This window comes from Leuresthes tenuis, unplaced genomic scaffold, assembly GCF_036924035.1.
Source record: "Leuresthes tenuis unplaced genomic scaffold, fLeuTen1.0.hap1 SCAF_1, whole genome shotgun sequence".
In the NCBI taxonomy this organism is placed as follows: domain Eukaryota; kingdom Metazoa; phylum Chordata; class Actinopteri; order Atheriniformes; family Atherinopsidae; genus Leuresthes; species Leuresthes tenuis.
The window spans coordinates 2,134,432-2,146,527 of NW_027325355.1; the positions used below are offsets into that span (position 1 = coordinate 2,134,432).

General features: G+C 46.9%; 30 pseudogenes; all 30 read right to left on the minus strand.

Moving 5' to 3' along the window:
- Window positions 1-284: 284 nt before the first annotated feature.
- Window positions 285-403, minus strand: LOC140279882 (5S ribosomal RNA; annotated as a pseudogene).
- A 269-nt stretch (window positions 404-672) lies between these two features.
- On the minus strand, window positions 673-791 carry LOC140319125 (5S ribosomal RNA; annotated as a pseudogene).
- A 269-nt stretch (window positions 792-1,060) lies between these two features.
- On the minus strand, window positions 1,061-1,179 carry LOC140302099 (5S ribosomal RNA; annotated as a pseudogene).
- Window positions 1,180-1,448: 269 nt separating this feature from the next.
- Window positions 1,449-1,567, minus strand: LOC140297259 (5S ribosomal RNA; annotated as a pseudogene).
- Window positions 1,568-1,836: 269 nt separating this feature from the next.
- On the minus strand, window positions 1,837-1,955 carry LOC140305924 (5S ribosomal RNA; annotated as a pseudogene).
- Window positions 1,956-2,224: 269 nt separating this feature from the next.
- LOC140270077 (5S ribosomal RNA) lies at window positions 2,225-2,343 on the minus strand (annotated as a pseudogene).
- A 269-nt stretch (window positions 2,344-2,612) lies between these two features.
- LOC140281868 (5S ribosomal RNA) lies at window positions 2,613-2,731 on the minus strand (annotated as a pseudogene).
- Window positions 2,732-3,000: 269 nt separating this feature from the next.
- Window positions 3,001-3,119, minus strand: LOC140297021 (5S ribosomal RNA; annotated as a pseudogene).
- Window positions 3,120-3,388: 269 nt separating this feature from the next.
- LOC140300356 (5S ribosomal RNA) lies at window positions 3,389-3,507 on the minus strand (annotated as a pseudogene).
- A 656-nt stretch (window positions 3,508-4,163) lies between these two features.
- On the minus strand, window positions 4,164-4,282 carry LOC140279887 (5S ribosomal RNA; annotated as a pseudogene).
- Window positions 4,283-4,551: 269 nt separating this feature from the next.
- LOC140288490 (5S ribosomal RNA) lies at window positions 4,552-4,670 on the minus strand (annotated as a pseudogene).
- A 269-nt stretch (window positions 4,671-4,939) lies between these two features.
- LOC140305927 (5S ribosomal RNA) lies at window positions 4,940-5,058 on the minus strand (annotated as a pseudogene).
- Window positions 5,059-5,327: 269 nt separating this feature from the next.
- On the minus strand, window positions 5,328-5,446 carry LOC140300463 (5S ribosomal RNA; annotated as a pseudogene).
- A 269-nt stretch (window positions 5,447-5,715) lies between these two features.
- Window positions 5,716-5,834, minus strand: LOC140291229 (5S ribosomal RNA; annotated as a pseudogene).
- Window positions 5,835-6,103: 269 nt separating this feature from the next.
- LOC140279240 (5S ribosomal RNA) lies at window positions 6,104-6,222 on the minus strand (annotated as a pseudogene).
- A 272-nt stretch (window positions 6,223-6,494) lies between these two features.
- Window positions 6,495-6,612, minus strand: LOC140296981 (5S ribosomal RNA; annotated as a pseudogene).
- A 269-nt stretch (window positions 6,613-6,881) lies between these two features.
- Window positions 6,882-7,000, minus strand: LOC140313323 (5S ribosomal RNA; annotated as a pseudogene).
- Window positions 7,001-7,269: 269 nt separating this feature from the next.
- Window positions 7,270-7,388, minus strand: LOC140288491 (5S ribosomal RNA; annotated as a pseudogene).
- Window positions 7,389-7,657: 269 nt separating this feature from the next.
- Window positions 7,658-7,776, minus strand: LOC140299632 (5S ribosomal RNA; annotated as a pseudogene).
- A 269-nt stretch (window positions 7,777-8,045) lies between these two features.
- LOC140312854 (5S ribosomal RNA) lies at window positions 8,046-8,164 on the minus strand (annotated as a pseudogene).
- A 269-nt stretch (window positions 8,165-8,433) lies between these two features.
- LOC140278748 (5S ribosomal RNA) lies at window positions 8,434-8,552 on the minus strand (annotated as a pseudogene).
- A 269-nt stretch (window positions 8,553-8,821) lies between these two features.
- LOC140278753 (5S ribosomal RNA) lies at window positions 8,822-8,940 on the minus strand (annotated as a pseudogene).
- Window positions 8,941-9,209: 269 nt separating this feature from the next.
- LOC140289102 (5S ribosomal RNA) lies at window positions 9,210-9,328 on the minus strand (annotated as a pseudogene).
- Window positions 9,329-9,597: 269 nt separating this feature from the next.
- LOC140283153 (5S ribosomal RNA) lies at window positions 9,598-9,716 on the minus strand (annotated as a pseudogene).
- Window positions 9,717-9,985: 269 nt separating this feature from the next.
- Window positions 9,986-10,104, minus strand: LOC140300145 (5S ribosomal RNA; annotated as a pseudogene).
- Window positions 10,105-10,373: 269 nt separating this feature from the next.
- On the minus strand, window positions 10,374-10,492 carry LOC140289103 (5S ribosomal RNA; annotated as a pseudogene).
- Window positions 10,493-10,761: 269 nt separating this feature from the next.
- LOC140283159 (5S ribosomal RNA) lies at window positions 10,762-10,880 on the minus strand (annotated as a pseudogene).
- A 269-nt stretch (window positions 10,881-11,149) lies between these two features.
- Window positions 11,150-11,268, minus strand: LOC140300146 (5S ribosomal RNA; annotated as a pseudogene).
- Window positions 11,269-11,537: 269 nt separating this feature from the next.
- On the minus strand, window positions 11,538-11,656 carry LOC140292529 (5S ribosomal RNA; annotated as a pseudogene).
- A 269-nt stretch (window positions 11,657-11,925) lies between these two features.
- Window positions 11,926-12,044, minus strand: LOC140293868 (5S ribosomal RNA; annotated as a pseudogene).
- Between the last annotated feature and the right edge of the window lie 52 nt (window positions 12,045-12,096).

Here is a 12,096-nt window from a genome sequence, read left to right on the forward strand (position 1 = left end):
GGTGTGGCCGTAAGCAACAATGTCTCTGACAAATGTGCATTATATAGGTACTGGAATCATACGGTTCCTCTATGCAACCAGATAATGGCCGAGAAAGGCTGATGTGTAGCGGGCAAATCATCTTCTCTGATGTGATCATTCTCTGCAACTGAAACTGAGACTCTCAGATCACTTTGTGTCAGCCAACAAAGCAGCAGCAGCTGAAGATGACCAACTTCCTCATGTGTCACAGGGTGATCAGACGTTGCAACAAAAGACATGCAGGTTGTAGAGAGAAGAGAAAATGCTTACAGCACCTGGTATTCCCAAGCAGTCTCCCATCCAAGTACTAAGCAGGTTCAACCCTGCTTGGCTTCCAAGATCAGACGAGGTCGGGTATGTTCAGGGTGGTGTGGCCGTAAGCAACAATGGGTCTGACAAAAGTGCATTATATAACTACAGGAATCATACGGTTCCTCTATGTAACCAGATAATTGCTGAGAAAGGCTGATGTGTAGTGGGCACATCTTCTTCCCTGACGTGATTATTCTCTTCAGTTGAAACTGAGACTCTCAGATCACTTCGTGTCTTCCAACAAAGCAGCAGCAGCTGAAGATGGCCAACTTCCTCATGTGTCACAGGGTGATCAGACGTTGCAACAAAAGACATGCAGGTGGTACAGAGAAGAGAAAAAGCTTACAGCACCTCGTATTCCCAAGCGGTCTCCCATTTAAGTACTAACCAGGCCCAACCCTCCTTGGCTACCGAGATCAGACGAGGTCGGGCATGTTCAGGGTGGTGTGGCCGTAAGCAACAATGTCTGTGACAAATGTGCATTATATAGGTACTGGATTCATACGGTTCCTCTATGTAACCAGATAATTGCCGAGAAAGGCTGACTTGTAGTGGGCAAATCTTCTTCCCTCATGTGATCATTCTCTGCAGCTGAAACTGAGACTCTCAGATCACTTCGTGTCTGCCAACAAAGCAGCAGCAGCTGAAGATGACCACCTTCCTCATGTGTCACAGGGTGATCAGACGTTGCAACAAAAGACATGCAGGTGGTAGAGAGAAGAGAAAAAGCTTACAGCACCTGGTATTCCCAGACAGTCTACCATCCAAGTACTAACCAGGCCCAAACCTGCTTGGCTTCCGAGATCAGACGTGGTCGGGCATATTCAGGGTGGTGTGGCCGTAAGCAACCATAACTGTGACAAATGTGCATTATATAGGTAATGGAATCATACAGTTCCTCTATGTAACCAGATAATTGCCGAGAAAAGCTGATAAGTAGTGGGCACATCTTCTTCCCTGACGTGATTATTCTCTCGAGCTGAAACTGAGACTCTCAGATCACTTTGTGTCTGCCAACAAAGCAGCAGAAGCTGAAGATGACCAACTTCCTCATGTGTCACAGGGTGATCAGACGTTGCAACAAAAGACATGCAGGTGGTACAGAGAAGAGAAAAAGCTTACAGCACCTCGTATTCCCAAGAGGTCTTCCATCCAAGTACAAACCAGGCCCAACTGTGCTTGGCTTCCGAGATCAGACTAGGTCGGGCATGTTCAGGGTTGTGTGGCCGTAAGGAACAATTTCTGTGACAAATGTGCATTATATAGGTACTGGAATCATACAATTCCTCTATGTAACCAGATAATTGCAGAGAAAGGCTGACTTGTTATGGGCACATCTTCTTCCCTGATGTGATTATTCTCTGCAGCTGAAACTGAGACTCTCAGATCACTTCGTGTCTGCCAACAAAGCAGCAGCAGCTGAAGATGACCAACTTCCTCATGTGTCACAGGGTGATCAGACGTTGCAACAAAAGACATGCAGGTGGTCGAGAGAAGACAAAAAGCTTACAGCTCCTGGTATTCCCAAGCGGTCTCCCATTTAAGTACTAACCAGGCCCAACCCTCCTTGGCTACCGAGATCAGACGAGGTCGGGCATGTTCAGGGTGGTGTGGCCGTAAGCAACAATGTCTGTGACAAATGTGCATTATATAGGTACTGGATTCATACGGTTCCTCTATGTAACCAGATAATTGCCGAGAAAGGCTGACTTGTAGTGGGCAAATCTTCTTCCCTCATGTGATCATTCTCTGCAGCTGAAACTGAGACTCTCAGATCACTTCGTGTCTGCCAACAAAGCAGCAGCAGCTGAAGATGACCACCTTCCTCATGTGTCACAGGGTGATCAGACGTTGCAACAAAAGACATGCAGGTGGTCGAGAGAAGAGAAAAAGCTTACAGCACCTGGTGTTCCCAAGCAGTCTACCATCCAAGTACTAACCACGCCCAACCCTCCTTGGCTTCCGAGATCAGACGAGGTCGGGTATGTTCAGGGTGGTGTGGCCGTAAGCAACAATGTCTCTGACAAATGTGCATTATATAGGTACTGGAATCATACGGTTCCTCTATGCAACCAGATCATTTCCGAGAAAGGCTGATGTGTAGTGGGCACATCTTCTTCCCTGACGTGATTATTCTCTGCAGCTGAAACTGAGACTCTCAGATCACTTTGTGTCTGCCAACACAGCAGCAGCAGCTGAAGATGACCAACTTCCTCATGTGTCACAGGGTGATCAGACGTTGCAACAAAAGACATGCAGGTGGTAGAGAGAAGAGAAAAAGCTTACAGCACCTGGTATTCCCAGACAGTCTACCATCCAAGTACTAACCAGGCCCAAACCTGCTTGGCTTCCGAGATCAGACTTGGTCGGGCATATTCAGGGTGGTGTGGCCGTAAGCAACCATAACTGTGACAAATGTGCATTATATAGGTACTGGAATCATACAGTTCCTCTATGTAACCAGATAATTGCCGAGAAAAGCTGATAAGTAGTGGGCACATCTTCTTCCCTGACGTGATTATTCTCTCGAGCTGAAACTGAGACTCTCAGATCACTTTGTGTCTGCCAACAAAGCAGCAGAAGCTGAAGATGACCAACTTCCTCATGTGTCACAGGGTGATCAGACGTTGCAACAAAAGACATGCAGGTGGTACAGAGAAGAGAAAAAGCTTACAGCACCTCGTATTCCCAAGAGGTCTTCCATCCAAGTACAAACCAGGCCCAACTGTGCTTGGCTTCCGAGATCAGACTAGGTCGGGCATGTTCAGGGTTGTGTGGCCGTAAGATACAATGTCTCTGACAAATGTGCATTATATAGGTACTGGAATCATACGGTTCCTCTATGCAACCAGATAATTGCAGAGAAAGGCTGATGTGTAGCGGGCATATCATCTTCTCTGATGTGATCATTCTCTGCAACTGAAACTGAGGCTCTCAGATCACTTCGTGTCAGCCAACAAAACAGCAGCAGCTGAAGATGACCAACTTCCTCATGTGTCACAGGGTGATCAGACGTTGCAACAAAAGACATGCAGGTGGTAGAGAGAAGAGAAAAAGCTTACAGCACCTGGTATTCCGAAGTGGTCTCCCATCCAAGTACTAACCAGGCCCAACCCTGCTTTTCTTCCAAGATCAGACGAGGTCAGGTATATTCAGGGTGGTGCGGCCGTAAGCAACAATATCGGTGACAAATGTGCATTATATAGGTACTGGAATCATACACTTCCTCTGTGTAACCAGATAATTGCCGAAAAAGGCTGACTTGTAGTTGGTTCATCTTCCTCCTTGATGTGATTATTCTCTTCAGCTGAAACTGAGACTCTCAGATCACCTCGTGTCTATCAACAAAGCAGCAGCAGCTGAAGATGACCAACTTCTTCACGTGTCACAGGGTGATCAGACGTTGCAACAAAAGACATGCAGGTGGTAGAGAGAAGAGAAAAAGCTTACAGCACCTGGTATTCCCAAGCTGTCTCCCATCCAAGTACTAACCAGGTACAACCTTCTTGGTGTCCGAGATCAGACGAGGTCGGGCTTATTCAGGGTGGTGTGGCCGTAAGCAACAATGTCTCTGACAAATGTGCATTATATAGGTACTGGAATCATACGGTTCCTCTATGCAACCAGATAATGGCCGAGAAAGGCTGATGTGTAGCGGGCAAATCATCTTCTCTGATGTGATCATTCTCTGCAACTGAAACTGAGACTCTCAGATCACTTTGTGTCAGCCAACAAAGCAGCAGCAGCTGAAGATGACCAACTTCCTCATGTGTCACAGGGTGATCAGACGTTGCAACAAAAGACATGCAGGTTGTAGAGAGAAGAGAAAATGCTTACAGCACCTGGTATTCCCAAGCAGTCTCCCATCCAAGTACTAAGCAGGTTCAACCCTGCTTGGCTTCCAAGATCAGACGAGGTCGGGTATGTTCAGGGTGGTGTGGCCGTAAGCAACAATGGGTCTGACAAAAGTGCATTATATAAGTACAGGAATCATACGGTTCCTCTATGTAACCAGATAATTGCTGAGAAAGGCTGATGTGTAGTCGGCACATCTTCTTCCCTGACGTGATTATTCTCTTCAGTTGAAACTGAGACTCTCAGATCACTTCGTGTCTTCCAACAAAGCAGCAGCAGCTGAAGATGGCCAACTTCCTCATGTGTCACAGGGTGATCAGACGTTGCAACAAAAGACATGCAGGTGGTCGAGAGAAGACAAAACGCTTACAGCACCTGGTATTCCCAAGCAGTCTCCCATTAAAGTACTAACCAGGCCCAACCCTCCTTGGCTTCCGAGATCAGACGAGGTCGGGCTTATTCAGGGTGGTGTGGCCGTAAGGAACAATTTCTGTGACAAATGTGCATTATATAGGTACTGGAATCATACAATTCCTCTATGTAACCAGATAATTGCAGAGAAAGGCTGACTTGTTATGGGCACATCTTCTTCCCTGATGTGATTATTCTCTGCAGCTGAAACTGAGACTCTCAGATCACTTCGTGTCTGCCAACAAAGCAGCAGCAGCTGAAGATGACCAACTTCCTCATGTGTCACAGGGTGATCAGACGTTGCAACAAAAGACATGCAGGTGGTCGAGAGAAGACAAAAAGCTTACAGCTCCTGGTATTCCCAAGCGGTCTCCCATTTAAGTACTAACCAGGCCCAACCCTCCTTGGCTACCGAGATCAGACGAGGTCGGGCATGTTCAGGGTGGTGTGGCCGTAAGCAACAATGTCTGTGACAAATGTGCATTATATAGGTACTGGAATCATACGGTTCCTCTATGTAACCAGATAATTGCCGAGAAAGGCTGACTTGTAGTGGGCAAATCTTCTTCCCTCATGTGATCATTCTCTGCAGCTGAAACTGAGACTCTCAGATCACTTCGTGTCTGCCAACAAAGCAGCAGCAGCTGAAGATGACCACCTTCCTCATGTGTCACAGGGTGATCAGACGTTGCAACAAAAGACATGCAGGTGGTCGAGAGAAGAGAAAAAGCTTACAGCACCTGGTATTCCCAAGAGGTCTTCCATCCAAGTACTAACCACGCCCAACCCTCCTTGGCTTCCGAGATCAGACGAGGTCGGGTATGTTCAGGGTGGTGTGGCCGTAAGCAACAATGTCTCTGACAAATGTGCATTATATAGGTACTGGAATCATACGGTTCCTCTATGCAACCAGATCATTTCCGAGAAAGGCTGATGTGTAGTGGGCACATCTTCTGCCCTGACGTGATTATTCTCTGCAGCTGAAACTGAGACTCTCAGATCACTTTGTGTCTGCCAACACAGCAGCAGCAGCTGAAGATGACCAACTTCCTCATGTGTCACAGGGTGATCAGACGTTGCAACAAAAGACATGCAGGTGGTAGAGAGAAGAGAATCAGCTTACAGCACCTGGTATTCCCAGATATTCTACCATCCAAGTACTAACCAGGCCCAAACCTGCTTGGCTTCCGAGATCAGACGTGGTCAGGCATATTCAGGGTGGTGTGGCCGTAAGCAACCATAACTGTGACAAATGTGCATTATATAGGTACTGGAATCATACAGTTCCTCTATGTAACCAGATAATTGCCGAGAAAAGCTGATAAGTAGTGGGCACATCTTCTTCCCTGACGTGATTATTCTCTCGAGCTGAAACTGAGACTCTCAGATCACTTTGTGTCTGCCAACAAAGCAGCAGAAGCTGAAGATGACCAACTTCCTCATGTGTCACAGGGTGATCAGACGTTGCAACAAAAGACATGCAGGTGGTACAGAGAAGAGAAAAAGCTTACAGCACCTCGTATTCCGAAGTGGTCTCCCATCCAAATACTAACGAGGCCCAACCCTGCTTTTCTTCCAAGATCAGACGAGGTCAGGTATATTCAGGGTGGTGCGGCCGTAAGCAACAATATCGGTGACAAATGTGCATTATATAGGTACTGGAATCATACACTTCCTCTGTGTAACCAGATAATTGCCGAAAAAGGCTGACTTGTAGTGGGCACATCATCTTCCTCCTTGATGTGATTATTCTCTTCAGCTGAAACTGAGACTCTCAGATCACCTCGTGTCTATCAACAAAGCAGCAGCAGCTGAAGATGACCAACTTCTTCACGTGTCACAGGGTGATCAGACGTTGCAACAAAAGACATGCAGGTGGTAGAGAGAAGAGAAAAAGCTTACAGCACCTGGTATTCCCAAGCTGTCTCCCATCCAAGTACTAACCAGGTACAACCTTCTTGGTGTCCGAGATCAGACGAGGTCGGGCTTATTCAAGGTGGTGTGGCCGTAAGCAACAATGTCTCTGACAAATGTGCATTATATAGGTATTGGAATCATACGGTTCCTCTATGCAACCAGATAATTGCCGAGAAAGGCTGATGTGTAGCGGGCAAATCATCTTCTCTGATGTGATCATTCTCTGCAACCGAAACTGAGACTCTCAGATCACTTTGTGTCAGCCAACAAAGCAGCAGCAGCTGAAGATGACCAACTTCCTCATGTGTCACAGGGTGATCAGACGTTGCAACAAAAGACATGCAGGTTGTAGAGAGAAGAGAAAACGCTTACAGCACCTGGTATTCCCAAGCAGTCTCCCATCCAAGTACTAAGCAGGTTCAACCCTGCTTGGCTTCCGAGATCAGACGAGGTCGGGTATGTTCAGGGTGGTGTGGCCGTAAGCAACAATGTGTCTGACAAAAGTGCATTATATAAGTACAGGAATCATACGGTTCCTCTATGTAACCAGATAATTGCTGAGAAAGGCTGATGTGTAGTGGGCACATCTTCTTCCCTGACGTGATTATTCTCTTCAGTTGAAACTGAGACTCTCAGATCACTTCGTGTCTTCCAACAAAGCAGCAGCAGCTGAAGATGGCCAACTTCCTCATGTGTCACAGGGTGATCAGACGTTGCAAGAAAAGACATGCAGGTTGTAGAGAGAAGAGAAAACGCTTACAGCACCTGGTATTCCCAAGCAGTCTCCCATTAAAGTACTAACCAGGCCCAACCCTCCTTGGCTTCCGAGATCAGACGAGGTCGGGCTTATTCAGGGTGGTGTGGCCGTAAGGAACAATTTCTGTGACAAATGTGCATTATATAGGTACTGGAATCATACAATTCCTCTATGTAACCAGATAATTGCAGAGAAAGGCTGACTTGTTATGGGCACATCTTCTTCCCTGATGTGATCATTCTCTGCAGCTGAAACTGAGACTCTCAGATCACTTCGTGTCTGCCAACACAGCAGCAGCAGCTGAAGATGACCAACTTCCTCATGTGTCACAGGGTGATCAGACGTTGCAACAAAAGACATGCAGGTGGTCGAGAGAAGACAAAAAGCTTACAGCTCCTGGTATTCCCAAGTGGTCTCCCATCCAAGTACTAACCAGGCCCAACCCTCCTTGGCTACCGAGATCAGACGAGGTCGGGCATGTTCAGGGTGGTGTGGCCGTAAGCAACAATGTCTGTGACAAATGTGCATTATATAGGTACTGGAATCATACGGTTCCTCTATGTAACCAGATAATTGCCGAGAAAGGCTGACTTGTAGTGGGTTCATCTTCTTCCCTCATGTGATCATTCTCTGCAGCTGAAACTGAGACTCTCAGATCACTTCGTGTCTGCCAACAAAGCAGCAGAAGCTGAAGATGACCACCTTCCTCATGTGTCACAGGGTGATCAGACGTTGCAACAAAAGACATGCAGGTGGTCGAGAGAAAAGAAAAAGCTTACAGCACCTGGTATTCCCAAGACGTCTCCCATCCAAGTACTAACCACGCCCAACCCTCCTTGGCTTCCGAGATCAGACGAGGTCGGGTATGTTCAGGGTGGTGTGGCCGTAAGCAACAATGTCTCTGACAAATGTGCATTATATAGGTACTGGAATCATACGGTTCCTCTATGCAACCAGATCATTTCCGAGAAAGGCTGATGTGTAGTGGGCACATCTTCTTCCCTGACGTGATTATTCTCTGCAGCTGAAACTGAGACTCTCAGATCACTTTGTGTCTGCCAACAAAGCAGCAGCAGCTGAAGATGACCAACTTCCTCATGTGTCACAGGGTGATCAGACGTTGCAACAAAAGACATGGAGGTGGTAGAGAGAAGAGAATCAGCTTACAGCACCTGGTATTCCCAGATAGTCCACCATCCAAGTACTAACCAGGCCCAACCCTGCTTTTCTTCCAAGATCAGACGAGGTCAGGCATATTCAGGGTGGTGCGGCCGTAAGCAACAATAGCTGTGACAAATGTGCATTATATAGGTACTGGAATCATACACTTCTTCTATGTAACCAGATAATTGCAGAGAAAGGCTGACTTGTAGTGGGCACATCTTCTTCCCTGACGTGATTATTCTCTGTAGCTGAAACTGAGACTCTCAGATCACTTTGTGTCTGCCAACAAAGCAGCAGCAGCTGAAGATGACCAACTTCCTCATGTGTCACAGGGTGATCAGACGTTGCAACAAAAGACATGCAGGTGGTAGAGAGAAGAGAAGAAGCTTACAGCACCTGGTATTCCCAGATAGTCCACCATCCAAGTACTAACCAGGCCCAACCCTGCTTTTCTTCCAAGATCAGACGAGGTCAGGCATATTCAGGGTGGTGCGGCCGTAAGCAACAATAGCTGTGACAAATGTGCATTATATAGGTACTGGAATCATACACTTCTTCTATGTAACCAGATAATTGCAGAGAAAGGCTGACTTGTAGTGGGCACATCTTCTTCCCTGACGTGATTATTCTCTGTAGCTGAAACTGAGACTCTCAGATCACTTTGTGTCTGCCAACAAAGCAGCAGCAGCTGAAGATGACCAACTTCCTCATGTGTCACAGGGTGATCAGACGTTGCAACAAAAGACATGCAGGTGGTAGAGAGAAGAGAAGAAGCTTACAGCACCTGGTATTCCCAAGCAGTCTCCCATCCAAGCACTAAGCAGGCTCAACCCTGCTTGGCTTCCGAGATCATACGAGGTCGGGCATGTTCAGGGTGGTGTGGCCGTAAGCAACAATGTCTCTGACAAATGTGCATTATATAGGTACTGGAAGCATACGGTTCCTCTATGCAACCAGATAATTGCCGAGAAAGGCTGATGTGTAGCGGGCATATAATCTTCTCTGATGTGATCATTCTCTTCAGCTGAAACTGAGACTCTCAGATCACTTCGTGTCTGCCAACAAAGCAGCAGAAGCTGAAGATGACCAACTTCCTCATGTGTCACAGGGTGATCAGACGTTGCAACAAAAGACATGCAGGTGGTAGAGAGAAGAGAAGAAGCTTACATCACCTGGTATTCCGAAGTGGTCTCCCATCCAAGTACTAACCAGGCCCAACCCTGCTTTTCTTCCAAGATCAGACGAGGTCAGGCATATTCAGGGTGGTGCGGCCGTAAGCAACAATAGCTGTGACAAATGTGCATTATATAGGTACTGGAATCATACACTTCTTCTATGTAACCAGATAATTGCAGAGAAAGGCTGACTTGTAGTGGGCACAACTTATTCCCTGATGTGATTATTCTCTTCAGCTGAAACTGAGACTCTCAGATCACTTCGTGTCTGCCAACAAAGCAGCAGAAGCTGAAGATGACCAACTTCCTCATGTGTAACAGGGTGATCAGACGTTGCAACAAAAGACATGCAGGTGGTATAGAGAAGAGAAAAAGCTTACAGCACCTGGTATTCCCAAGCGGTCTCCCATTCAAGTCCTAACCAGGCCCAACCCTGCTTGGCTTCCGAGATCAGACGAGGTCGGGCTTATTCAGGGTGGTGTGGCCGTAAGCAACAATAGCTGTGACAAATGTGCATTATATAGGTACTGGGATCATACACTTCCTCTGTGTAACCAGATAATTGCCGAAAAAGGCTGACTTGTAGTGGGTTCATCTTCCTCCTTGATGTGATTATTCTCTTCAGCTGAAAATGAGACTCTCAGATCACCTCGTGTCTATCAACAAAGCAGCAGCAGCTGAAGATGACCAACTTCTTCACGTGTCACAGGGTGATCAGACGTTGCAACAAAAGACATGCAGGTGGTAGAGAGAAGAGAAGAAGCTTACAGCACCTGGTATTCCCAAGCAGTCTCCCATCCAAGCACTAAGCAGGCTCAACCCTGCTTGGCTTCCGAGATCATACGAGGTCGGGCATGTTCAGGGTGGTGTGGCCGTAAGCAACAATGTCTCCGACAAATGTGCATTATATAGCTACTGGAAGCATACGGTTCCTCTATGCAACCAGATAATTGCCGAGAAAGGCTGATGTGTAGCGGGCATATAATCTTCTCTGATGTGATCATTCTCTTCAGCTGAAACTGAGACTCTCAGATCACTTCGTGTCTGCCAACAAAGCAGCAGAAGCTGAAGATGACCAACTTCCTCATGTGTCACAGGGTGATCAGACGTTGCAACAAAAGACATGCAGGTGGTAGAGAGAAGAGAAGAAGCTTACATCACCTGGTATTCCGAAGTGGTCTCCCATCCAAGTACTAACCAGGCCCAACCCTGCTTTTCTTCCAAGATCAGACGAGGTCAGGCATATTCAGGGTGGTGCGGCCGTAAGCAACAATAGCTGTGACAAATGTGCATTATATAGGTACTGGAATCATACACTTCTTCTATGTAACCAGATAATTGCAGAGAAAGGCTGACTTGTAGTGGGCACAACTTCTTCCCTGATGTGATTATTCTCTTCAGCTGAAACTGAGACTCTCAGATCACTTCGTGTCTGCCAACAAAGCAGCAGAAGCTGAAGATGACCAACTTCCTCATGTGTAACAGGGTGATCAGACGTTGCAACAAAAGACATGCAGGTGGTATAGAGAAGAGAAAAAGCTTACAGCACCTGGTATTCCCAAGCGGTCTCCCATTCAAGTCCTAACCAGGCCCAACCCTGCTTGGCTTCCGAGATCAGACGAGGTCGGGCTTATTCAGGGTGGTGTGGCCGTAAGCAACAATATCGGTGACAAGTGTGCATTATATAGGTACTGGGATCATACACTTCCTCTGTGTAACCAGATAATTGCCGAAAAAGGCTGACTTGTAGTGGGTTCATCTTCCTCCTTGATGTGATTATTCTCTTCAGCTGAAAATGAGACTCTCAGATCACCTCGTGTCTATCAACAAAGCAGCAGCAGCTGAAGATGACCAACTTCTTCACGTGTCACAGGGTGATCAGACGTTGCAACAAAAGACTTGCAGGTGGTAGAGAGAAGAGAAAAAGCTTACAGCACCTGGTGTTCCCAAGCTGTCTCCCATCCAAGTACTAACCAGGTACAACCCTGTTTGGCGTCCGAGATCAGACGAGGTCGGGCTTATTCAGGGTGGTGTGGCCGTAAGCAACAATGTCTCTGACAAATGTGCATTATATAGGTACTGGAATCATACGGTTCCTCTATGCAACCAGATAATTGCCGAGAAAGGCTGATGTGTAGCGGGCAAATCATCTTCTCTGATGTGATCATTCTCTGCAACTGAAACTGAGACTCTCAGATCACTTTGTGTCAGCCAACAAAGCAGCAGCAGCTGAAGATGACCAACTTCCTCATGTGTCACAGGGTGATCAGACGTTGCAACAAAAGACATGCAGGTGGTAGAGAGAAGAGAAAAAGCTTACAGCACCTGGTATTCCCAGAATGTCTACCACCCAAGTACTAACCAGGCCCAAACCTGCTTGGCTTCTGAGATCAGATGAGGTTGGGCATATTCAGGGTGGTGTGGCCGTAAGCAACCATAACTGTGACAAATGTGCATTATATAGGTACTGGAATCATACAGTTC